This window comes from Balaenoptera physalus, assembly GCF_965194825.1.
Source record: "Balaenoptera physalus genome assembly, chromosome: 16".
In the NCBI taxonomy this organism is placed as follows: domain Eukaryota; kingdom Metazoa; phylum Chordata; class Mammalia; order Artiodactyla; family Balaenopteridae; genus Balaenoptera; species Balaenoptera physalus.
In genome coordinates this window covers 81,723,892-81,748,875 of record NC_138898.1, presented here as the reverse complement: position 1 = coordinate 81,748,875, position 24,984 = coordinate 81,723,892, and the positions used below count along the sequence as shown (strand labels likewise).

The window sequence follows — 24,984 nt, the reverse complement described above, 5'->3', positions numbered from 1 at the left end:
CCGCACGCAGCAACGAAGACCCAACACAGCCATAAATAAATAAATAAATAAATAAATAAATAAATAAATAAAAGTCCTCCACAGAGCTCTGTGATGACCTAGATGGGTGGGATGGGCGGGAGAGGGAGCTCCAAGAAGGAGGGCATATATGTGTACATATAGCTGATTCACTTCGTCGTACAGCAGAAACTAACACAACATTGTAAAGCAATTATACGCCATTAAAAAAAAAAAAAGCCCTCCAGCCACTGTCTGTGGCGGCTGGTCTGGGAAGACCATGCACTGGCCACAGCTGCCCTTTCTCTGTCTTGCTGGCTCCTGTCTGTGCTGACACCCGCCCCCTGGCCAATCGCCTCTGCCTCTCCTACGTATGCTGCTTAGTTCTGCGTACTCCCAAATCTGCATCTCAGATTGCCTTTGGGGTTGATGTTTTGATGTCCCACCCATATTCATCTGGTCCTCCAGGTGCCTCATCTTCGGTTCATTTCCTCTCCTACAGGTGCTCATGGCTTTGAGCTACTGTAGCTGGAAGTAGGTCCACCCTTCCCATGCTCTTTGTCCCCAGAGACCAGACACACAAATATCATCCAGTGGCTTAATATCCCCCCCGACCCCCCAGCAACCAGCCTGAGAAGGCGTGTGTGCATCCTTTTATCCCAAACAGCCTTTTCTCTGTTTTGTCAACTGTAGGGAAAGAGACTTCGGAGAGGCATCCGGTAGAGGGAAGGCCACATTACACTGATTAATTGGCTTTCAATTCAAAAGAACAAATCGCTATCCTCAAAGTGAACTTACCAAATATGTCCTATTAAAAAAAAAAAAATCACTGACCATTTTCTCAAAGGGCACACTAATTAAAAGTGGTTTGAGGATAGAATGGGAACAAATGTTTATTGATTTCCTACTATGTGCCAGACATTGTATTAAACTCTTACGTAATCCCACCTTATGGAGCGTGTGCTGTTACCCCCAGTGTATCGGTGAGGAAAGTGGGGCCCGCGGAGGGTCACTGGTGCACCCTTGCTCGCTCTGGTAATGATGGAGAGAATCCCGGACTGAAACTCTGCTGGGCTTGGCTCCAAAACAAAGACTCTTTCCACACCATTATGGTGGAGAGCTTCTGGACAGGATGATATATAGGGCAGACCTGGCAAAATAAATATGTTACATTGTAAACATCAGACAAGTCAGATATTTGCAAGGTGGGACAGGAGAGATCTTTCTGCCTGTTACCTCTGTACTACCCTTGAGTGAACAAAGTAATTATTGGTTGGGGCAAACTCATGGCGTCTGGATAACTCATTAGCTCTTATTTGTTTAAAGTCTGATGGTGTATGACAAAAGGATTTGTTCCAGATGTCAAAGTAGCACAATGGAGTTTAACAGCCTGTGCATTTAGAAAAGCTTCACTGCAGGAAATCACTGGAGGTCACTGAGGCAGAGAGAGGCTGGTCAACGCCAGCTCAGCCTCACAATAAGTCCCCAGCTCTCCTCCTGGGAAGTCACCACTTTCTGTCCCAACTCAACCATAATTCTTTGTGCACGACTCAGAACGTTAATACCTTTTCCATCCTCTGAACTTGAGGTCCTTGAAGGGATTATTGAAATACATTCCTTTTGGGGTTTGCTACTGGAAAAACATTTTATCTAATACACACACACACACACACACACACACACACACACACACACCCCTATTCCCATAATCCTAACTACTTAATTCAACGTGCTTTGCTTTTTCCTTTGCTTGTCAGGAAGCTCAGAGCTCAATTTCCTAGTTCAAGTGCAGAGCTCTGCTCAGCCTAACTTCCTCATAGAATTAGATGCCCACTCTGTCCCATGCCTTGTTTTATCACTATTTACACGATCCTCTATTCTGGCATATCATTTATTCATATGGTAGTTTATGATCTGTATTGTAACAGGAGGGATATAAACTCCATGACAGCACAGACGTTATTTATTCTATTCACTGCTGTATCCTTGGAGCCTAGAACAGTGCCTTGAAGACTGTAGGCTCACCATGCATTTCTCTGCCAGGTCAGGTTAAGTGCTTTAGCAAACAAGCCCCTAAACTCAGTGGCTTAAACCCATAAAGGGTTATTCCTCACTCAGATTGCAGCCCAAGATGGGTGAGTGGGGTCATTCTGAGACTCAGACTCTCCATCCCCTAGAGCCTCAGAATTCTCTACTGGATACTCCGCAGCTGGCCAAACACGAGGGAAAGAAAGAGGCATGAAGCGTCATGCAGCGTGCACCACTCTGTCCACATCCCATTGTCCAGGTCCCAGCCACACACCCCTCCCTCTGTGCCCAAGAAAACAAGGAGAAGGAAAGCGGGCATATAGCAGTCTCTGCATGAATGATATCACAGGACACATTGAACGGTACTTTGTATTTCTTTTTCAAATCCTGGAATAATTTCATCATTAGAGGGACTAGGCTAGAGGAAAGAATGGGGTCTATTTAATATTTGGAAGTCACTTATCCTATAGTGGTTTGATTAAAAGATATTAACAAAAAGGTCCAAATCTTTTGACAACAGTCATAGCTACCACTTACTCTGGACTAGGCACTGTTCTAGGCACTTTACATTTTATTTTCTCCTCAGATATCTTTATGAGATAGGTACTACTATTGTCCTCATTTTACAGATGAGTGAACCAAGGAAGAGAGAGGTTAGGTAACTTTCCCAACATCACACAGCTAAGAAATGGCTGAACTGGGATTTGAGCCCAGGCAGTACGATTCTTGGATCTATGGATTTCACAAGTATGATAGCCTGCCCTAAAATGGGATGGGGTCAGCCAGACATTCTCTTTGAAGTAAGGGGTGTGTGGGGGGAAACGTGAGTGCCCTGTTGTTTCCTAGTCCAGGAGGATGGAGATGTGCTAAACCTTTACAGCCGATGCATACGGAGCCTGTTCTCCACCTACTTCTTTTTTTAACAAAAATATATTGTTTTTAAAATTATTTATTTATTTATTTGGTTGCGCTGGATCTTAGTTGTGGCAGGTGGGCTCCTTAGTTGTGGCTCAAGGGCTCCTTAGTTGCGGCTCAAGGGCTCCTTAGTTGCCGCTTGCTGGCACCTTAGTTGCAGCACGTGGGCTCCTTAGTTGTGGCATGTGAACTCTTAGTTGTGGCATGCATGTGGGATCTAGTTCTCTGACCAGGGATTGAACCTGGGCCCCCTGCATTGGGAGCGTGGAGTCTTAACCACTGAGCCACCAAGGAAGTCCCTCCACCTACTTCGTCTCTTTCTTACACAAATGGCTACAAATGACACAAACAGCAGTTTTCCCTCTAAATTTTATCTGTTGGTCCCACTGGCTGTAAAGGAGAAATCAGAGTACTTCATGCTCTGCTTTCTCCCCTCCTTCCTCACCCCAGCTTTTCGACAATAAAAGATATTTAATGAGCACCTATTTGGTGCCAGACACTTTTCTAAGCACCAAAGTTTGGAGGAGATGAAGACACGACAACTAAATGCAATGAATGTTCCTAATAGCATCCTGGGTCATAAATAAAAAGAGACATAGCAGAATATACGCCCAGAAGATCAAGTGCTAGGTATCTAAATATCTAGTATGATGCCAGCTGGTTGGTGATGGTGCCTCAAAGAAAACAGAGGCAAGTGTGGTCAGAGACATCCTTTCCTGAGGATGTTTGGGCAGAGCCATGAATGACACAAGAGAATCCACCACTTTAAAATGTGGAGTGAGAGGGTCCCAGGAAAAAGGAATAGCATGTTGAGACCCAGAGCTAACCACCTTTTGATTTTCGATGATTGCATGGCAACATTTTTACATTTTCAGGGTTTGTAACATTTATATTCTGCTTTTTAAAATAATTTATTTGGAAGTAATTACATACTTACAGAAGAGTTAACAAGTTCAAAGAACTCCCATAACTTCTTCACCCCTATTCCCCAGGTGTTAACATTTCATTGCATTGCTCCATATTCTCCTCCCTCCCTTTCTCTCTCTCTCTCTCTCTCTCTCTCTCTCTCTCTCACACACACACACACACACACACACACACACACTTCTTTTTCTTCATTATTTGAGAGCAAGCTGTAGATGTGAAATCCCTTCATTTGTAAGGACTCTAGTATGTGTCCCCTAAAACAAAGATAATCTCCTACAGAGCCACCATACAAGCTTCCAGATCAGAAAGTCAACATTTTCACACTGCTTCCATCCAATCCAAAGATGCCATTCAAATTTGGCCAACGGTCTCAACTTCTCAACTATGTCTCTTTTTCCTTTATGGTCCAGGCCGCCATCCAAGGACATGTACTGTATCTCATTGTCTTGTCTGTTAGTCCCCTCCAACCTGAAACAGTTCCTTATCTTTTCTGTCTCTCACGTCCTCGACAATTTTAAAGAGTACAGCTTTCACACGCTGTCAGATGACACTCAGCGTGGGTCTACCTGACGTCTCCACAACACCAGATCCAGATCGTGCCTTCCTGGTAGGGATATCACAGACATGATGCTGTGCTCGCAGCACAGTGCTTTACGCATACACGGTGTCAACTCAAGCTACGCACCACTGGTGATGTTAACCTTGATCACCTGGTCAGGCTGGTATATGCCAGGTTTCTCCACCATAATGACATCATTTTCCCTTTTGTTATAACTGGTTGTTATCTCGTGGGGGTATATTCTGAGATCATACCAATATTATGTACATCATCATATTACTACCTACCTACCTTAGCATGTCTGAACCAATACCTGCCTGAATCAGTGACCATAGGTCCACTATATCCAAGGACCACTATGGGCTGCCAAATAGTGATTTTCTGTTTCCATCAATCCTTTTATACTTATTAGTTTGAATTGTACTATAAGGTAGAGCTTTTCCTTCTCCTTTTGTTTATTTACATCAGAATGGACTGAGAGATTCTTACTTTATTTATTGTATTATAATCTGTAATACTTAAGCACAGTTTTGAAACCACATTTTTTTTTAGCTTCGTCCCACAGTTGGATTGATTCAATGTTTACAGCCAGTCTGTTTACCAGAGTGCTACTGTTCATTTGTTGGCTGAAGCTAATCATCTAGTATTTCTTTAACAAGACCCTATGGGATTTATATTCTCTACGTTTTTATACCCTTTAAAATGGTTTTCTTCTTTTTCTTGTAACAGCTTTATTGAGTCATAATTCACATACCATACAATTCATCCATTTGACTTGACAATTCAATGGCTTTTAGTATATTCACAGAGTTGAGAATGATTACCACAATCAATTTTAGAACATTTTTATCACTCCAAAAAGGAACTTGGTACCTATGAATAGTCACACTACATTCTTCCCACCCTCCCCCAACCCGCTCCCCTCACCAGCCCTAGGTAACGACGGATGCATTTATTTTTTTGTCTACATAGAGTTGCCTATTCTGGACATTTCACATAAATGAATTCATACACTATGTGGTCCTTTGTGATGGCTTCTTTCGCTTACCATAATGCTGAGTAATATTCCATTGTATGGATACACCACATTTTGTCTATCCTTTCAACAGTTAATGGACATTTGAGTTGTTCCACTTTTGGCTACTGTGAACCACGCTGCTTTGAACATTCATGTACAAGTTACTGTGTGGATGTAGATTCTCATTTCTCTTGGGTATGTGACTATGAGTGGAATTTCTGGGTCATATGGTAATTCTATGTTTAACATTTTAAGGAACTAACAAACTGTTTTCCACAGTGACTACACCAGTTTACATTCCCACCAGTAATGCACAAGAGTTACAGTTTCTTTACATTCTCATCAACAATATCTATCTCTTTTATTATAGCCATCCTAGTGGTGATGAGGTGGTATCTCATCGTGGTTTTGATTTGCATTTCCCTGATGGCAATGATGTTAAGTATCTTTTTGTTTTGGTGCTCATTGCCCACTTGTATAACTTCTTTGAAGAATATCTATTCATATGCTTTGCCTATGTTTAAATTGGATTATTCATCTTTTTATTATTGTGTTGTTAGAGTTCTTTATATATTCCAGATCTAATCCCCTTGTTAGATGTATGATTTGCAAAAATTTTCTCCCATTGTGGGTTGTCTTTTCACTCTTTTTATGGTGTTCTTTGAAGCACAAATATTTTTCATTTGGATGAAGTCCCATTTATCTATTTTTCCATTTGTTGCTTGTGGTTTTGGTGTCATATATAAGAAATTATTTCTTAATGCAAGTCATGAAGATTTAACTCTATGTTTTCTTTTAAGAGTTTTATGTTTAGCTGTTACATTTAAGGTTTGATCATTTTGACTTAATTTTTGTATGTGCTGTGAATTAGGGGTCCAGCTTCATTTTTTTGCATGTTGATATCCTGTTTTCCCAGCACCATTAGTTCAAAAGACTAGTCTTTCTGCCATTGAATTGATTTGGTACCCTTGTCAAAAATCAATCGAATATAAATGCTAGGGTATATTTCTAGACTCTCAGTTATTTTCCATTGGTCTATATGTTGATTCTTATGCCAGTACTAGCATGATTTTCTTTTGCCCTTGTACTTTAACAAAAGTTATACTGGGTATAAAATGGTTGGGTCTTCATTTCTTACCTTGAAGATTTTGGGAGTGTGACTCCACTGTCTCCAGCACTGAATATGGAAAAGTTTGAGGCCCAATCCAATGATTTTTTTTAAATTTTATTTTATTTATTTATTTTTGGCTGTGTTGGGTCTTCACTGCTGCGCGCAGGCTTTCTCTAGCTGTGGTGAGCGGGGGCTACTCCTCGTTGCGGTGCACGGGCTTCTCATTGCGGTGGCTTCTCTTGCTGCGGAGCATGCGCTCCAGGCACACAGGCTTCAGTAGTTGTGGCACGTGGACTCAGTAGTTGTGGCTTGCGGGCTCTAGAGTGCAGGCTCAGTAGTTGTGGCACATGGGCTTAGTTGCTCCGTGGCATGTGGGATCTTCCCGGACCAGGGCTCGAACCCATGTTCCCTGCATTGGCGGGCGGATTCTTAACCACTGTGCCACCAGGGAAGCCCCAATCCAGTGATTTTTATCCTTACAGCTTCCTTGATATTTTGATTCAATGCTTCTTTTTCTGTAATGGTCACTATTTCTTAGGATATCTCTTGGTGCTAATAGTTCCATGCCAGTTTTTCTTGAGAGCATGGTGTGCTTTCATTATGTGCATTCGATCTTTATTTTACGGAAAGTTTTCTTGGACTAAAATCTTATAATTTTTTTGTTTCATTATTTTAGTGTCTTCTTTGGGGACAATGTCTATGGCAAGTTGGAACTCTTTTGACTTTATTCTCTTCATAGATATGTAAGTAGGTAGATAGACAGAACACAATACGGAGGGATAATATAGAGATCGATATTATATACATATATGCGTTTATAGAATATGTGTATAGTCTTTGGTTCTTCTTTTATGTTCATTTCTGCTTGATTTTCTCAACCCTTTCCTCCATAATAAACTACTGTGTTTTCAGCTATACTAATTCTTCTTTATCTTTTCTTTAATGTAGCTTGTATTTCTCAGAATTTTTATATTTCTCTTCTATTTCCTTCTTGTTCACTTCTTTCTGCCAGCTTCAGTTTCAGCTCATTCTATTATGGTGCCATATATTCTCTGTGTGCTTACATTTCTGCTTTGAGCTTTATTTTTAAATATTGATGTTTTATTAAAATATCCTTTAATGAATGAAACTGTAGTGCCACTATTCCTCTGTTCAAAGACCACGGTTCTCTCTATGCATTTCTCATTTGCCATTTTCTCCCACTTTTGACCTTTTTTCTTGTATAGTTTCTATACAGTTCTTGTCTTGGTCCCTTTTATATGATACTTTGTCTTTGACTGAAGTGTGCTTTTTTTCTGGACATACAAATTCTGCAAGGATTCTGTGTTGGGAAGGGTAGAGGCTGTTATTAGGGACGGAACTCAACCTGCCTGCTGTCCAATGAAGTTGCTCAGGACTCCTTGGTGCCCATGTGAGTAGGTCCTGTCTCTCCTCAGCTGATAGAAACACGCTCCCACCGCTGTCCCTCTTGCCTGCTCTGCCCGTTGACGGATTGCTTCCTGCAAGTAGGGTGCCCTGTCCCAGCGGTGTTAAGCACTCATAAGCACATACAGGGAGGGAGTTCACAAAATAGCAACTGTAGCTGTCTTTGAAGTATTATGCCATGTGATGCTTTTATTCTGTTCTTTATACTTTTCTATAATTTCAGTTTTAAAATGTATATTATCTCTATAATCAGAAAATTGATGCATTTTATTAAAAGTAGAAGGTCCCCATGGCTACCGTGGAGTGAAAGGACTCAGGTGAGTGGGAAAACTGAATCTACAAGCTAGTCCTTGTGAAGTGCCCTGGACTAAACAGCTAATGACAAGCCAACTGAGGGGGCCATAGGGCTCAGACCTGGCCAGGCAAAATTGGCCACTACAGTTAAAGAAAGTTAACTGGAAAAAAAAAAAAAAAAAAGAGAGGGAAAAAAAAAAAGAAAGTTAACTGTACAGGTTAAGCAGGGAAAAAACCACAAAAACCCTGAAGCAAGGCTGGACAGAGGGGAAGTCTTATACATCGCAATCATTACTATAATCATCAAAACTCCGATGGGAGAGGAAATTGAAGCTCTGAGAGGTTAGGTAAATTGCCCAAAGTCCCTCCATTGTGACGATGCCGATTAAGTCCTGCTCTTGTAATTCCACATCCCAAGGCCTTTCCTCTCCTTCCTGCCTACTTATTAGCCCTCCAGCTGGGTGACTCAGTGTATGGCGATGCTATTAACCAAGAGAGGGGATGCTGGGGGTGGGGGGAGGGAGGCAGCTTGCAGGGAGAGATAATGAGCTCTGTTCTGGACGTGATGAGTTATTGTGAGTGGAGCACTCCCAGCTCCACGGCTGGAATAACACAGAGGCAGAGGCGTCATTTCATGCGAAAGCCCACTGTTCCTGTCACCTCGCTCCTGTCAGTCAAACGAGGAAAGAAAATAATGTTTCTAGAACCCTTGCTGGTGGCTGTCTTTCTCCCAGAATGAAACCACCTAGCACAGATGACACTGGGATCTCAAAGAGACAGGATCTGACAGCGCCTGCTCTGAATGATCCACGGGCCAAAGGGGATGAGGATGGGCTCCTGGCATCCATCCTGCTCCAGGCTCTTGGGTGGGGGACATTCCAGACACCTTGCGGGGGGGTGGAGGGTGGTAGGGGAGTGGTGACAGCCTTATTGAACTATTTTGTAACTTGAGAGATTTGCCTTCCCCATTGTGGTCCTAAGCAACCGCTCTCAGGGGATTTTATCAGGGCCAAGTTTTCCCCTTAAGATTGACAAGCACGGCATCCTGATCTATCCATTCTCCGCCTCTGTGCAGAGACCAGTTTGCCAAGACTGATGGCGAGGGTTCCAACCACAACACAGTAACAGAAAAATACACCCAGCCAAACGAATGCAACTTGTGTGAGATAAACTTTTTGCAAAAGAGGCAGTTGTTGAATTGCAAGCCTATTTTTAAAGTGTAACTGTATAGAAAAAAAATGGTAGGCTAACTCTTTTTCTTTCTGGTTGAAATAGTCTAACAGGCCTGTGACTTGCATTTTTTTTTTTTTTTTTTGGTATCAAATTTGGATTCAAATTCAGACTCTGCCACTTAACCGTTCTGTACCCTTGGGTAAGTAGCTTAGTCTCTAAACCTCAATTTGCTCATAATCCAATGGGCATCATAACACCAGTCTCATAGCATTCTTGTGAGGATTCTATTAAATGAGATAATGTGTGGAAAACATTCAGCGCCGGGTTTGGAACACAGCAAGTGCAAAATAACTAGCAGCTATCATCAATATTCTTTTGCAAAATGCAATATGTACCCAAGTCCCCATGTCCCCACAAAAATATTGTGCCCTGTACCCAGTATGATTTTAGCTCTTGAGAACGGATGTGGCAGCCACGGTGCATTCTGATGTCTTCTTAGAGCCTCCTCTATAGGTGAACTCCCTGCTCCAGCATTTATACAAATCGAGCCTGTTATAAAATGCAGCAGTGACAATGTCCGCGGGTTAGGAATCATCTCTAGACGGTAAGCAGATGAGAGCAGAGGCCACTTTTTGTTTTATGCATCAGTTTGTCCCCAGCATCTAGTACAGCCTCTGGTGTATGATGTCCTAACATACATTTTAAGACTGAATAAGTTCATTACCTGCTATATGTCAACATCATTCCAGGTGCTCTGCAGACTTTGCTTCAATTCTTTTCTACACCCTTGAAAATGGACTGACTCCCAGATCAGTGAGGAGGATCAGCTAGGTGATGCTGTGGTAACAAACACGCCTCCAATCTTAGTGGCTTGTAACAGTTCTTCATCACTGACACTACATGTCTAATGCTTGCTCAGCTGGCAGCTTTCCTCCCAAGCTTCCTCACTCCAGGATCTAGGGAATGGAGCAGCCACTGTTGCCAGTCCCAGGGGCACAGAGGAAAAAGCAGGATGGATTGCAAACCGGCTGTTAACTCCCTCGAAGTGCTCATGGCTCTCTTGTGCTCACATGGCACCTGACCATGCCTGATGTCAAAGGACATGGGACGGGGGTAGTAGAACCCCATCGAGTGTCTGGGAGAACACATGGACTTTTTTGTGAACAGCGCTTGTTTCTTCATGAGGGAAGCTGAGACCCTTGGTGGAATAACTTAGCCAGATGTTAAGGAAATGAATCATGGTCTGTTTGAATCCAGAGCGCATTGCATCCAGTTTGTCTTTTTGGTCTGCCTGTTTCTCCTGTCTTCATGGAGCCAAATATTTGGTCTCTGTAGGCGATCTGCTTTCCCCTAGATTTGAATAGACTGAGTAAATATAATCAGGTTGCCATTTTACATAAATATCAAATTCCAGCGAACTGACTCCTAAGCAGAAAGACGTTCTCCAGAACCAGAGGAATATCTAGTTGGCCAGGCCCCAGATGACACCAAGAAGCTGGCCTTTGTCACTCTGATGTGGCACAGATTTCCAGGCCATCTAAATCTAAGTGCCAAATGCTGTCAGGATCTGTTGTGGTGATGTCCTTGCCATCCAGGCAGATATTCTACTGGTAATCCAAATCTAAGCCTGCTTCTCTAAAATGGCTGACTGTTCCAGCTTTCTGAGCCACTGCTGCCCTACAAAAACAAAATGCCAATCTTGTTACCTGTGCTCCAATCCCAGAAAACTTAGAATATTTCTACTTATATAAATGTGATGGAGGAGGAAAAAGTATCTACCTTCTTTTTTTTTTTCTGAAACAATCACTTAGTAACTCATTATCCATCAACTGACATTTCCAAATAGTACAGTTGTTTGATTTCCATGCTTTTTAATTTTTTAAAATCATTTTCCTTCTGTGGAGTGAGTCCTGGTAATATTTAGTAAACGGACTATGAAAATGTACTCACAATACACGGTTCTTCAATCATCAGTCTCATCAGCCTCAGCCACTGAAACCTTATCTGAACCACTTACAAGAATCTGAGCATCTCCTGGAGTTTGCACTTTTCCTTTTCCCTGGTCCCCTCTTATTGATGTGTTAAAAAAAAAAAAAAATTAAGTGGTCACACAGAAGCAGACAGAAAAGGTAGAAAAGAAATGTAAACTTGTCCAAGACTTAATTTAGCAGCTCTCCACCAGGGGTATGAATCAGCCTCATTTGCATAGCTTTTTCTAATCTCTATCTGCCCAGGACTCATCCAGAACCATTGAATCAGAGATCCAGGTAGGGGGACCAGGACACGTTTATCTTTAGAAAGTCCCAGGATGTCACTTCTGCTTTGAGAACCACTGAATGAGATCATCAACCACTGAATAGCTGAGCCAGCATCCCTTTCTGACCAACCCGACCCACTCCCCTTAATACTTTGCATGTATAATTCTCATCAAATGAATAGTACATTTATAGATGTTATGTTGAGGTTAAGATGTGTTTATTCTGCTCACCCCTACAAGCTTCTAGATGCTAATTAAGGTCATTTTCAATGTTTGTCTCCGAGTGAGCTGGAACAGTAACCCTCACTTGTCAAGCAGTATGGCCTCACCGCGTGCCCTCTTGTATCTTTCTGGTGCACACCAGAGGGGAGGGGACAGTTGTCTCACAAGGAATTCCTGCTGCAGCCTCCAACTCTGGCTGGTTCACCACCCTTGCTTGGGCCGTCTACAAGGGCATGCCGATCCGCCCCTAAACTCTGAATTTTCTGACTGTGACAGTGTTGTCTGTCCTTCTACCTCCACATGTCTCCAGATCTGACAGTGACCTTCCTCATTGGCTTGCAGGGAAATGTTGCCCTTTTCTTATTTATTTATTTTGATGTTGAGAGAGAAGAGAGGGGACAGGTGGGGCCACAGCTGAGCTGCACTGACTGTTAGAGACACAGTGTTTCCTTTCACCCTGCAGCTCTTCTTTCCTGCTACCATAGGCCCTGGTGACCAGGTTGGACCACCATGGAAGACTCCTCCACCTGTAGCATTTTCTCTCTCAGGAACTTCCTTCTCCTTCCTACAAGCTAAATTCTGTTGCTTTCCCGCCTGTAGACTGTTTAGACCTCCCCGATATCTACATTTTGCATTTCATTCTCATTGTATGGTTGGTCTCTTGGGGGCGGGGTCAAGCAGGCAGGATCTCCACTGAAGGCTTCCATAGCGTCAACGCCCAGATTCACGGGGGAGAAGCTTGCAGCTCAGATCAGACAGTTAGTCGATGGGGAGGGGTCTGGTTGGGGATGTAGATGAGAATTTTATTTTTTGGACTCCTTCCCAAAGGATTTGGTGTCTGCAGAACTTTTCATCATACAAAGCAAGGTGGCAACTTTCCCAGGAAAAGGGGAGAAGAGGGCAGCAGGAAAGTAGAGTGATACTCTCTGCCTCTGTTTCCACTTTGTGACAATTGGTAGCTTTCCTTCTAAACTGCAGACGCCACTATTTAAAAGGAAACAAAGAGAACTTGTTCTATGGCTTAGCAGATCCAGGTACGCAAAGGGGCAGGGTAAGGTATGATGGGGAATACTCTGGAAGGCTATCCTTTCAAAGGACAGCTATCATGCTGAGTTGCCTCTTCAGAGGAGGTGAGGGAAAAGGGGCTTCAAAGCACCCTTCAGAGCTTCCAAAGGCATCCCTGTTTCGGGAGACACAGGAGCCTGATGTCTCAGAACGGAAAAGTGGGTTGTGAACTGCTTCGGACTCCTGACCCAGGATATCCCAGGTGGAGGGTGCTGGGAGGGCTGACCACCTGCCTTGGTGGTGGAGCCTGGGAAGGGTGGCATTGGGACTGGCCAGCACAGGGTTTGCAGGGCCGTGGGGAATGCCAGTGTTCCCACGGAGCAGGCATAGGTGACAAGGCAGCTATGGGGCCATCTTGGATCCTTTTCAGTCAGGCTGCACAGGGGGCCAAGAAGTGTCAGCAGAAAGAGCCCAGAGGACCACGGCTGGATGCCCAGGGGCTGAAGAAAGATTGTAAGTCACAACCTAGAACAGATACATCCACCCCGGTGCCCAGGTCAAGGACGCCAAGCCAACAGTCTCCAAGTGCACCGCAAAGGAGAAAGCAACAACTGTACACATCTGAACAGACCCAGAGAACAAAAAGCCAGACAACTCCAGAGTCAGTTCAAGCAACACCTCTTCTGCCCTTTCCTTCTCCAACAGCAGTCCCTGGAGGCTGGTGCTGTGAGGGTGGGAGGGGGCCGGGGCAGGAGGTTCAAGGGGGTTCAAGGGGATACAGAGCGGAAGCAGCAGGAAGACAAATTTGAGAATACTGACCCCTCTGCCCCCTTTCTTACCGCGGGCTTCCAGCCACGTTCAGAGTCTCTCTTTAAATTGCGGTGTGAACACTGTAGTCTCTGAATCAATCTGTGTTTGTAACTGAAAATAACTTGGAGATGTTCTATTGTCTAAGAGTGAGCAGAGAAAACAAGGGTAAGATTCCCTCGTGAAATAAAGTTTAAAGGGACAATGAGAGACAGAATAAAGTTGTCTTGTAATTGCAGTCCACAGGTCTACAAAGAGAGGAACCAGGAGGGAGACGATAGTAGAAACCTATACACTATGACTGCGCTCCTTGAAGTCCAGATTGTTTTCTGTATTATATAATAAAAGGAAACCAAGGAAATGGACTTGAGTGCACGCTGGGACTAGAGCTTAGAAAATGGTGCCCTCGAAAGAGTCATGGACTGAAAGAGTCCCAAGAATGAGGCAAAATTCAGATCCCAAGTCCCCACATAAAGATGTTCCTCTTTCTAGTGGTAAAGACCTGGACTTTTCACATTTGAGGCCTCGTGGCCTCTCTGCCAAGTACAGGAAAATTAAAATATGCTTTTGGTTTGAACTCCTTTCAAAAGTGTCCTCCTCGACTCTTTGCTCAGAAGCAACATCAACCTACAGTCTCATTGGAAAGAGGATGAAACCTAAGATGGAAAACAAGTCAAGGGTATTGACTGGAACCTTAGTGACAATGCCCATTTTTACTGATAAGCAGTGTGTGGTCAGACTCATCCCTGGGGGCTGCCCTTCAGAATGGTGGGTGGGTGGGCAGGTAAGTCTGGCGTGGCAAGATGCCCCAGAATTATGTGCTCCTTCTTGGAAGCCCCTACTCCACCAGATAAGGCAACTGTTTCCACTTGCCCCTGCTGTGTTCTGGGCAACATTGGATGCTGTAATTCATGACGTAGTTTTGTGAACTTGAAAGGACACTGAGATTGGACTCCCATAGACTTGGTTCAAATTGTGACTCTGCCGCTGGCTCTTTGACCTGGCCGTATAGCCTAATGGTGTTCATTCTCTTCTTGACTCTCTCTAAACCTTGAAAACTGGTTCTGAGGATTCAGTGAAGCTTTGGAGGTGAAAAACCTTTTGCACAATACAATAGACAATAGTTGATCTTTATGTCTATTTTTTATAATAAAACAATAACTCTGGAAGTTTGCTACTAAGACATCATAGTCATAAAGCAAAGAAATAATTCTTGAATAGATGGACACTCAATCCCCAAATTACTTGAAGTCCAGGAAGGATAAAACTGGTAGCACTGAGTGCATCTGCAATGAGAAAACTTAATATCCAGCCCATTTCAGAATGCTCGCATGATCCTGTTTTTATTTTTTATCTGAAGAAAGGTTTTTAGAAGTTCTGTCTCTACTGTTCTGCTCCCTTTTGCCTGGCAGTCAGCCTACTTAAACATTCTTCTCTTGTGTATTTTTTTTCCCCCTCCTGTTAAAATGTTCGTTGAGTGAGCCACTGAAATTTTTAAGCCAGCACTGGAAATGCCTGACTGGGCAAAGCACAACTTTACGAACAGAGGGTATTAAAAAGATAAATTGTTGTGGACCGAAAGAGATAAAATTATATGCGAGTGTAAAGGGAGAGTGGCCAGTGGAAGGTATTTGAAGCACGTCTGTGAAGCCAGCAGGTTTTCAGGGCGCCTGGAGTAGCTCACACACCACACAAGCTTTCCAATTGGGAGAGCACTTTTTTTCCCCTGCAGTTCCCTAAAAATACTCCTTATGTAATGGGTTAACCCCTTCTCTGCCAAGAACTCTCACCAAAACACCTGCCATCCCCCATCCCCAGACTCAGTGTCATGATTCCCAACCCTTCTTGCCCTGGTCTCTCTCCTGGAGACTCAGGAGGTTTCTGTGTCCCTCTTCCTCTGCCTTTGATGTGGACACCCAGTTGTGCCAACCCAGCTGAGGTTCCCATTGGCTCCTATGGTGCCTCTGTTGACTCCTGTGGGGCCTGGATCCACATCCCTCACTTGGACTTGTGTCAACAAACCCTCTCTTCAAAAACTTAAAAGCAGTTATTTCTATTTACCCTCATTTTATACCAACAATATTTCATGACTGTAGCTGTGTTCCAGACTCTGTATTAAAAGGTTTACATTTGTTACTTCATTTAATCCTTAAACCAGGAGTTAGCCAACTGTTTCCGACTGTTTCCGTAAAGGGCCAAATAGTAACTCTTTCAGGTTTCAGTAACTCTGTCCCAGCTACTCTGCAGCATAAAAATAACCATAGACAATATGTAAACAAGTGAGCCTGGCTGTGTTCCAATAAAACTTTATTTAGATGATATTTAAACCAGTGAACCTGGCTGTGTTCTAATAAAACTTTACTTAGACAATATGTAAACAAGTGAACCTGGCTATGTTCCAATAAAACTTTATTTAAACACACAGGCAGCAGGCTGGGCTTGGCCTGAGGCTACAGTTTGCTGACTCCTGCTCTTAACAACCCTTTGAAGTAAGTATATTTTTAGTATTCGTTTTATAGAGGAGAAAATGAATCATAGAGAAAAGGTTAAGCAACATTCCAAAGATCATACAGATTTTAAGTGGCAACACAAGGTGTGTCCAATTCCGGGGCCCATGTACACACCATGTGGAAATGCCTGCAAACAATGAAGACACGTGCCTTAGGAAGAGAGATGGAAGACGGGCATTTTCCCCAGCAGCCTGCCCCATTCCATTATTACAAGGTTCCCGTCAGCTCCACACTGGCGATGAACTTTTTCTTGTGGGCTGGGATCCTGCTCAGGGCAACAGTGGCTCTTGTTGCTCTACCATGGGTGTCAGACTGGCGAGTCGACTGTCATTAACTATTCTGTACTGGAACGCAACTTCCGAAGGTTTCAGGATAAAGACAACAGCTGTTTCTTACTTTGCCAGGAATTTGAGTCATGTTTCTTCGTACATGTATTAATGGCATTTACTAATTTAACAATTAAATTATTGAGTGCGTGTGTGTGCACAGGTGTGTGTGCATACATGTATACACCAGACTTTGAGCTAAGTCCTGGAAATATACCATAAAACAGCAAAAAGGACAGACAGATGGCCACTAGACCTGGGTGTGACTGACTACATTTTGCTTAGGTCTATACAGTTTATTTAGTCTTTGTCTGTATCATTCTGATCGATCCTCAACCTGAGCTAGGTATCACTCAGTCCATCTTTATGGTAAGAAAGCTCAGGCTGGGAGTTGCAGAGACTTGCAGAAGATTCCACAGTGACAACTTTGGTGGTCTAGCTGAGTCTTCGGCTTGGGGCCTCTGACCCTGGACTTGGTAACCTTTCCACTGCACTTTGCTGTTCTGCTATCCCAAGGGCCACGCTCTGTCCTGTTCTCCTTTACCCCTTTACTCCTGCACCTCCAGCTGGCAGCATCTCTGTCTGAACTTTATGTAACCTGGCTCCTTTCCAGACCCTCTGGCAGCCGTCCCAGTCTTCATTTTCTATCTACCCAGCCTCTCCCAGGCTCTCTTCTCAAGCTCTTATCCTTCTTTGGCAGTCAAATGCCCTCTATTTTATTTTCTCCCTAGGGCACACTCATAGGATGGAGAAAAGCTGAGAGATTGTTCACTTTCTTAACAGGAGCTGGTTTCAATTCAGCCACAGCTGCTACACGTTTCAGAAGTGAGATGGATCCCAAGACAGATGGCTCAGCAGCGACTATTTTAAGCCCCAGAGTCACACGAACAGATCCAAAATAACTCCGTCCAGCAGGGGTCAAATGCAGAGCAGAGCTGCTGGCTTTAGAGAAGGCATGACCCCAGATCTTTGGAGTGAGACAGCACTGGTGTTTTCTAGTAAATAAGACTTCTGCACAGACTTTAAGCTGTTTCAGGACTGACTTGGCCCCATGTTCAGCTGCTGCTCTCAAAAATATCTCCCTCGGATGGCTTCAAAGCTCTAATTTGAATATTTGTTACTGTTACCAAGATTTATACCAGGGGAAACTGCACTCCCCTGTGTATCAGTCAGCTAATTGCAACAATAATGCTGTGTAAGAAACCAGCTTGGAACTCAGTGGCTTAAAGCAATGCTCATTTATTCTCTTCATGTGCCCAGACTTGGCTGGGGGTCAGCTGATCTGGACTCAACTGGCTGATCTTTGCTCTGAGTTGTGGATTTGCTCCTGCTCCTCCACTGAGCTCTCATCCTTGTTGGACCAGCAGGCTTCAGAGCAAGTTCTCATGGCAATGACACAAATACAAGAGGAAAACGCACAGGCATGCTTCAAGCCTTTGTTTGCATGTGTCTGTTAAAATCATATTGGCCAAAGCAATTTATGTGGACAAGCCCAATCAATATCAATGGGGCAGAAAATATATTCTACCCCTGGCGGTGAGGAAAGGGATTGCAAGTTCCCATGCAAAGGTTGTGCATAGGAGAGGAGTGAAGAAGTAGGACAACACTGAAATCCATTACACCTGGGCTGCAGAGCACCTGGAGAAGAAGGCTGCATAGAGGGGCAGCAGAGAAACCTGGTGGTCTTTCCCCTTTGAGAAAGAGCAGCTGTGACTGCTCATTATCTTTTCCCCTCCAGGGAGGAATCAGGGCCATGGCAAAAATGACTTCTCCCTTTGGAATGGCCTTAAACTATCTCTGCACTCTTGTAAATTGGTTTCCTGCCTTCTGTCCACAGAGTGGCCTGGCTGATGCTGTTGAGTTCTTCAAACTGGCACCTCGGAGGGTTTTAATAGATTTGGGAAGTCCAGAGATGCAAACAGGATGGATGTGCAGTGGGTATTTTAAGGACTTGAGCCCCTTTATTTGTATACCTCTGTCCCTGCATGTAAGAGTAGTTTCAGTTTCAGTGAGAAGACCAGAGAGGTGGGCTCCCAGCAGCTCACTGGAGATGGAAGCACACGCAAGATGACACTGTCCTGTTTTTGAGGCTGTCATAATGTGTCTGTGGACTGGCCATGGGAACGGAAGTACCACGTGCAGGGATTTTTACATACAAAGACCATGTAACACTGGACAGTATGGCTGCTAGAATCACACAGCACTCCTCACTTTACATCCCTCTGTCTGGCATACTGAGCCTTGGTGAAAGAGCATCTGCCTCCAGAGCCATGGGGGCAATAATGCAATGCCATCTGTCTTCCAACACCCTCTACTCCCCTGCCCTTCTTGATATGTTTATGACAATTTCACCATATGACATTATTTGTGTATTTGTTTATTGCCTAGATCTTCCACTACTTCTTGTGGGCAAGAACTCTATTTATCTCATTTAGGGTTGTATCCCCAGAACCTAGACTCGGACACATGGTGTCAATCAAGAAGGAGTTCGTAGATGTTTGCTGAATGAATAAATATATAGACTTGTTCCACTGAGTGATATAGAGTAGGTGCTTAATATATATTAATTTTTTCCTTCCTTCCTTCCTTCCTCCCTCCCTCCATCCCTCCCTCCTTCCTTCCTTCTTTCCTGCCTTCCTTCCTTCCTTCCCTCCTTCTTCCATATGCAGATTGATATCCCCAGCTCTACTTCATTTTGCATGATTCTGAAACTTGTTTTGCAAGGTGCAGTGTAAACTTTCCCTTAGCTATATTTATATTTAGGGCCAAATGGTGATTTCAGAGAAAAAAAAATCAGTCTTGACTCATGGAGGCCCAGACCTTTTAAAATTCAGATGTGAGGGCACTTTAGCCGCAGGAAGAAGGAAACAGCAGTTAGATATTTAGAAATTATCTTGGGACTTCCCTGGCGGTCCAGTGGTTAAGACTTTACCCTCCTATGCAGGGGGTGCAGGTTCGATCCCTGGTTGGGGAGCTGGGATTCCACATGCCTCACGGCCAAAAAGCAAAACATGGAACAGAGGCAATGTTGTAACAAATTCAGTAAAGACTTTAAAAATGGTCCACATCAAAAACAATTAAAAAAGAAAGAAAAGAAATGATCTTGCTCTTCATTAATAGGAAAATATTGGAAATGGGCAAAGAGCATCATCTAGGAATAAGATATTCTACATTCTAGTGTGAAGCTAAGCAGACCAAATGTGCTAGACTGAATCGTGGCTTTCCAATTATGTCCACATTTTAATCCCCAGAGCCTCTGAATATGTTAGATTACTTGGCAAAAAAAAAAAAAAGGAATTAAGGTTACAAAAGGAATGAAGGTTTCTAATCAGCTGACTTTGAGATAAGGAGATTACACTGGATCATCTGAGTGGGCCCAAAGTCAAAACTTAGGTGAGCCCAATTGTTAAGAAATAAAGGTTTAATTTTAATGGGGAAAAGGTGGCAGAAGAGTCAGTGTCAGAATGATGTTATGTGAGAAATAGTAGACCTGCCATTGCTGGCTTTGAAGATGAATGGGGCCATCAGCCAAGGAATGTGGGCAGCCTCAAGAAGCTGGAATGGAAAAGGCAAGGAAATGGATTCTCCTCTAGAACCTCCAGAAATGGACACATCCCTGCTGACACCTTGATTTTAGCCCATTTTGGACTTAAGGCCTCTAAAACTGCAAGACAATAATTTTGCATTGTTTTCACCCACTAAGTTTTTGTTTGTTTTTTTAAACTTTTTATTTATATTGGAGTAGAGTTGATTAACAAAGGTGTGTTAGTTTCAGGTGTACAGCAAAGTGATGCAGTTATACATATACATGTAGCTATTCTTTTTCAAATGCTTTTCCCATTTAGGTTGTTACATAATATTGCGCAGAGTTCCCTGTGCTATACAATAGGTCCTTGTTGGTTGTCCATTTTAAATACAGTAGTGTGTACATGTCCATCCCAAATTCCCTATCTCTTCCCCCCACCCTTCCCCCCTGGAAACCATAAGTTCATTTTCTAAGTCTGTGAGTCTGTTTCTGTTTTGTAAATAACTTCATTTGTATCATTTCTTTTTAGATTCCCCATAAAAGCAATATCATAAATATTTCTCTTTCTCTGACTTACTTCACTCAGTATGACAATCTCTAAGTTTCTAATGGCTTTAATTTGTTACAGCAGCAATAGGAAACTAATACAACTGTTTACTAATCAGGATGATATTTTAATCTTTAAAACCAAGGGAGTTGAACTAGATAGTTCCCACGATCTTTCCAGTTCTAATTTCCTCTCGCTAGAAAATCTTTGTTTTTGTAAACAGTCAAAGAGGCAAATGGGGTAATGAGTGGGCTGTGGAGTCAGGCTGACCAAGCGTGGCCTCAGGCCCCTCAGCTCACTCTGAGCCTGCGGGCTATTTGGGAAGATCATCTATCCCCTTCCCACAGGTGCAGTGAGGAGTACTGAGTCAGTCATGGCTCCGTACATTTTATTTGCTTTCTTCCATCTTTCTTTCAGTCCTTATTTCTCTAATGGATGGTTACTCTAATGGAGAAAGCATGCACATATAGGACAGTGCAGACCTTGCCCTAACTTTAACTGGAACAACCCCTGAGGGTTTAGTTGTTGCTTTTGTGTGTTTGGTGCTGAGTCTTCATCACGTCCACTTCTTGTGCTCCTCTGCAGCGACTTCCCAGAGATGCTTTGTAAGAACAAGGATGATCACGGAGCATCCCCCGGAACATGCCGTCAAGACTCTGGCTTCCTCCACCTGAGCAGTAGTTTCTACATCAGAAAGTGCTCCAAATACAGCCAGGGGAGACGACTGGGATCCTTGGGGGGCATGCCAGTTCAGGGAAGAGTCCAATTCTCACCTTGGAACCACAGGCAAATACCCAATCGGGTTGTATTTCAAGACTCCTGATCAGAATGTGGATGGAAGACACTAAGAAAGGGAGGTATTTCGAGCTGAACAAGGGGGCAGCTTGAAAGATTACAAGCCTTCAGTGTGACCTCGGTCAGAGGCAAATAACTAATTGATCAGAGGGTTCTGTTTGAGGAATTATGGAGAAAGTTCCCCCATCCCAGGCGGCCCCCTTACTCTCTGTGGTCATACATTTTTTAAAGGTACAGTTCATTTCCCATCCAAAACTAATTTATATCTTTTGTAGGTAGTTTATAATATCTAAGGCAATGCTGTGCTTTTATTTAACAAGCAATTAAGCCTTGTATTTTATATTAGAGATCAGATTTAACATGGATACTGCAAATACCTCTGAAAAGGCAGTGCAGTTCATATAACCCATTAAGGTATAAATCACTGATAGATTATCCTTGCTGAGAGCTGAGAACTTGGGTGAGAGCAGACACACACAGGGTTTCTCAAACACAGGGAAGGTTGACATGAAAAGAATGGAAGGAAAATGGGTTGCAGAGAAAGGTAGCTGGGGGGACTGAAGGCAAATTGTATTGACTGCCCTGTGGGATTTCTTCAACTTAGTCCTAAACACCATCCTCAGAGGGAAATGGGGAGGCTTTCTCTGGAAATTGCATGCAAAGAGAAAACAGTCCCTTTGGTTATATGGGAGTCACTTTTGTTGGGGTTAATGCTTTGGTTTCCCACATGGTCATCCCATGAAGGCTACGGGGAGGGTGAGCCAGCCTGACCTCAAGGAGAAGGACATTTCCTTTATAGTCATCAGAGAGGAAAGAAAGCTTCAGACCTATCCTCTATGGATAGGTCTCAGGTAGGAGAGAGAGGGTTTGGCCTGACATATTTCTAGATGGTGAAGTCTTAAAATGACTCCTCTGTCATTTGGAGGCTGGGGGGGCAATTAGAACGAGAACCCTGATAGGGGACCAGTGGCTGTTTCTATCTCAATATGTGTAATCAAGGTTATCTTGACTTATGACATTTTCTGTGTTTATTTTCCTAGCACTACATCACGATTGTAAAGTATATATTTTAAAACTTGCTTTCATTCAACAGCATTCAGTTGTTCAGTCCCTTTTCTCTGCCAGGCTAGGTAGCCACGAATCATAGCTCAAGTGTGACTTGGTCCCTGCTCATGAGACACTCTCAGCTACACTACATGGTACAGTAAGTCCCCTACATACGAACAAATTCTGTTCTGAGAGCGCATTTGTAATTTGTTCGTAAGTTCGACAAAGTTAGCCTAGCTACCCAACTAACACAATCGGCTATATAGTACTGTACTGTAACAGGTTTATAATACTTTTCACACAAATAATACATAAAAAACAAACAAACACAAAAAATAAAGAAAACGTTTTTAATCTTACAGTACGGTACCTTGAAAGGTACAGTAGTACAGTATAACAACTGGCATACAGAGGCTGGCATTGAGTGAACAGGCAAGAGGAGTTACTGATTGGAGGAGGGAGAGGAGGTGGGAGATGGTAGAGCTGAAGGATCGTCAGCAACAGGAGACGGAGGGCAAGCTCCAATTTCACTCATGCCTTACACGATGGGACATGCATAAGCATGTTCCCATCTTTGAAAGTTCACAACTTGAAGGTTCGTATGCATGGGATTTATTGTATTAAAACATGAACCTCAGCAATCCTTGTGTGCTAGATTGAAAAGCTGGCCATGGGGTTTTAGAGCTTCTGTCAAGGAGCTGAGTCTATTTCTCCACTCTTTGGACCCAGGCTGGTCTTTCGACTTGCTAGAATGTGGTAGAAATGACACTGCTCACTCTCAAATCCTAGGCCCCAAGAAGACTTGCAGTTTTATCTCTTTGCTGTCCGTGGGAACCCTGCATCCGTCAGCTTGTGAATCAGCCAGGGCTAGCCTGCCGGGTGACTGATGAGGATGTTGGCCCCGTTACCCTGCCCCCCAACGAATAGCCAGCCAACCCCCAGTCATGTGAGTGAGGCCCTGGATGGCCTGCTCCCCACAAACACTTGAGCAAGTCCAGTCCGTGACAACAGAGGCAGCTCCCAGCAGCCCCCGCTGCACTCAACCCAAATTGCCCACCCATGTGACCTATATACATGGTAGAGTTTTAAGCCACTAATTTGGGGGCTAATTTTTTATGCAGCAAAAGCTAATTGATGCACCTTGTACAGCAGAGAGGAACCCGACAGTACCTGAGTGCTGTTTTCAGTGACATTGTCAAGGGCAACCATTTGTTAATTTAAGCCCTACCTAGGGCCTTGATTATGGGTGTGTATGGGGGTGGCTGAGGTGGGGGGCGGGGAGAAGCAGCTGTGCTGACTGAGCACTTGGCTCTGGGTGAAAGGAAAGGTATTTGAAATTCAAATTCACTCTCTTTTACTGACGGACAATGACTTTGTGTGCTTTTAGGGAATTGTTTTTCTTTCATTAGTGAAGTAGCTGAGATAGTAGAAAAATCCACCCGGCCTCAAGTGATGACTTTCCTAATTGTTCTCTACTGAAACAGGTTTGGCCTTAAAAATGTCTGAGCGAGAATCCCATCCTAATTCTCCCATCAGAAGACAATGTCACCCCACCAACCCCCATCCAGCCCTCTCCAAGTAATGCCATTGCCACCGCCCTCGGCACAGTGGGTGTTACTGGCTGACAAACCGGGGGAGAAATTTTCTGAAACAGAGACCCTGGCTCTCCTTTCTTCTATGTTGTCTGCTTCTTTTTTGGAAACAGAGCTCCCGCTGACATCACAAAGAATCTCTCTCAAAGTGCCGAGACACCACAGGGCGGGCAGCGTCGTTCCCCCAGCGGCAGAGAATCAGCTCCCGATGCATTCACTGTAGATCAAATTGGGTTAAATGCCCCCTTCCAAGCAAGCCTGAAAAAATCCCCGACACGAGGTCTTTTCATGCGTTAGACCTCGAATGAAGGGCAAGCCTCAAAGCCTGGCCTAGTTCTAAATTTAGATCAGTAATTTCATCCAAGAATGTAACTGTGTCATGAATACTTCTGTTTTCCTTCCCTTTTAATGCCTGAGTGGGGAGGATTAGGGCTACATTGGTGCCTTGACAATTTTGAGGAGGTGTCATGTGGATATTTCTCAGTGAAAAGTTCAAAAGTAATAGGAGACCAGCTTAAAATGTCAAGTCACATTATTGGCAGACACCTAAGGTGATCTCTGCCGCTTTCCCTTGCTCTTAATTCAAGCGACGTTACGTGTGCTATGACAACGGTGAGCAGCCGGGAACAGACTGCCTGATCTCTGGGAGCTGGCTACTGCAAGGACAGTCTGAAGGGTCCTTCATGAATTTTCTCATCCTTAAATGGGCGCTTATTCTCTGGGGGTCAGTATCTATGCTCTTAGGGCTATTGTAGCAAAGAAAGAGTAAAAGCCTGTCAATGTGCTTCGTACTGATTTTAAATATCTTTAGCATTTGAATGAATACGTGCTTATATATATGTGTGTGTACACACACACACACACACACACACACACCAAGGTTCCGCAGTCCAATTAAATATC

General features: G+C 43.6%; 3 long non-coding RNA genes across 5 annotated transcripts in view; 2 read left to right on the top strand and 1 right to left on the bottom strand.

Annotated features, from left to right (window-relative positions):
- Nucleotides 1–24,984, bottom strand: part of LOC309646288 — a 229,779-nt gene that overhangs the window by 5,111 nt on the left and 199,684 nt on the right. For all 3 annotated transcript variants that reach the window (XR_014255251.1, XR_014255252.1, XR_014255253.1), the window contains one exon: nucleotides 968–1,147. This is a non-coding gene — a long non-coding RNA (uncharacterized lncRNA). The remainder of the gene's footprint in view (nucleotides 1–967; nucleotides 1,148–24,984) is intronic.
- Nucleotides 9,172–24,984, top strand: part of LOC309646304 — a 313,846-nt gene continuing 298,033 nt past the window's right edge. Inside the window, exon 1 of the long non-coding RNA XR_014255269.1 lies at nucleotides 9,172–16,635. This is a non-coding gene — a long non-coding RNA (uncharacterized lncRNA). The remainder of the gene's footprint in view (nucleotides 16,636–24,984) is intronic.
- LOC309646286 lies at nucleotides 17,592–19,651 on the top strand. The gene is made up of 2 exons (XR_014255249.1): nucleotides 17,592–18,508; nucleotides 19,244–19,651. It is a non-coding gene; the product is annotated as an uncharacterized lncRNA (long non-coding RNA).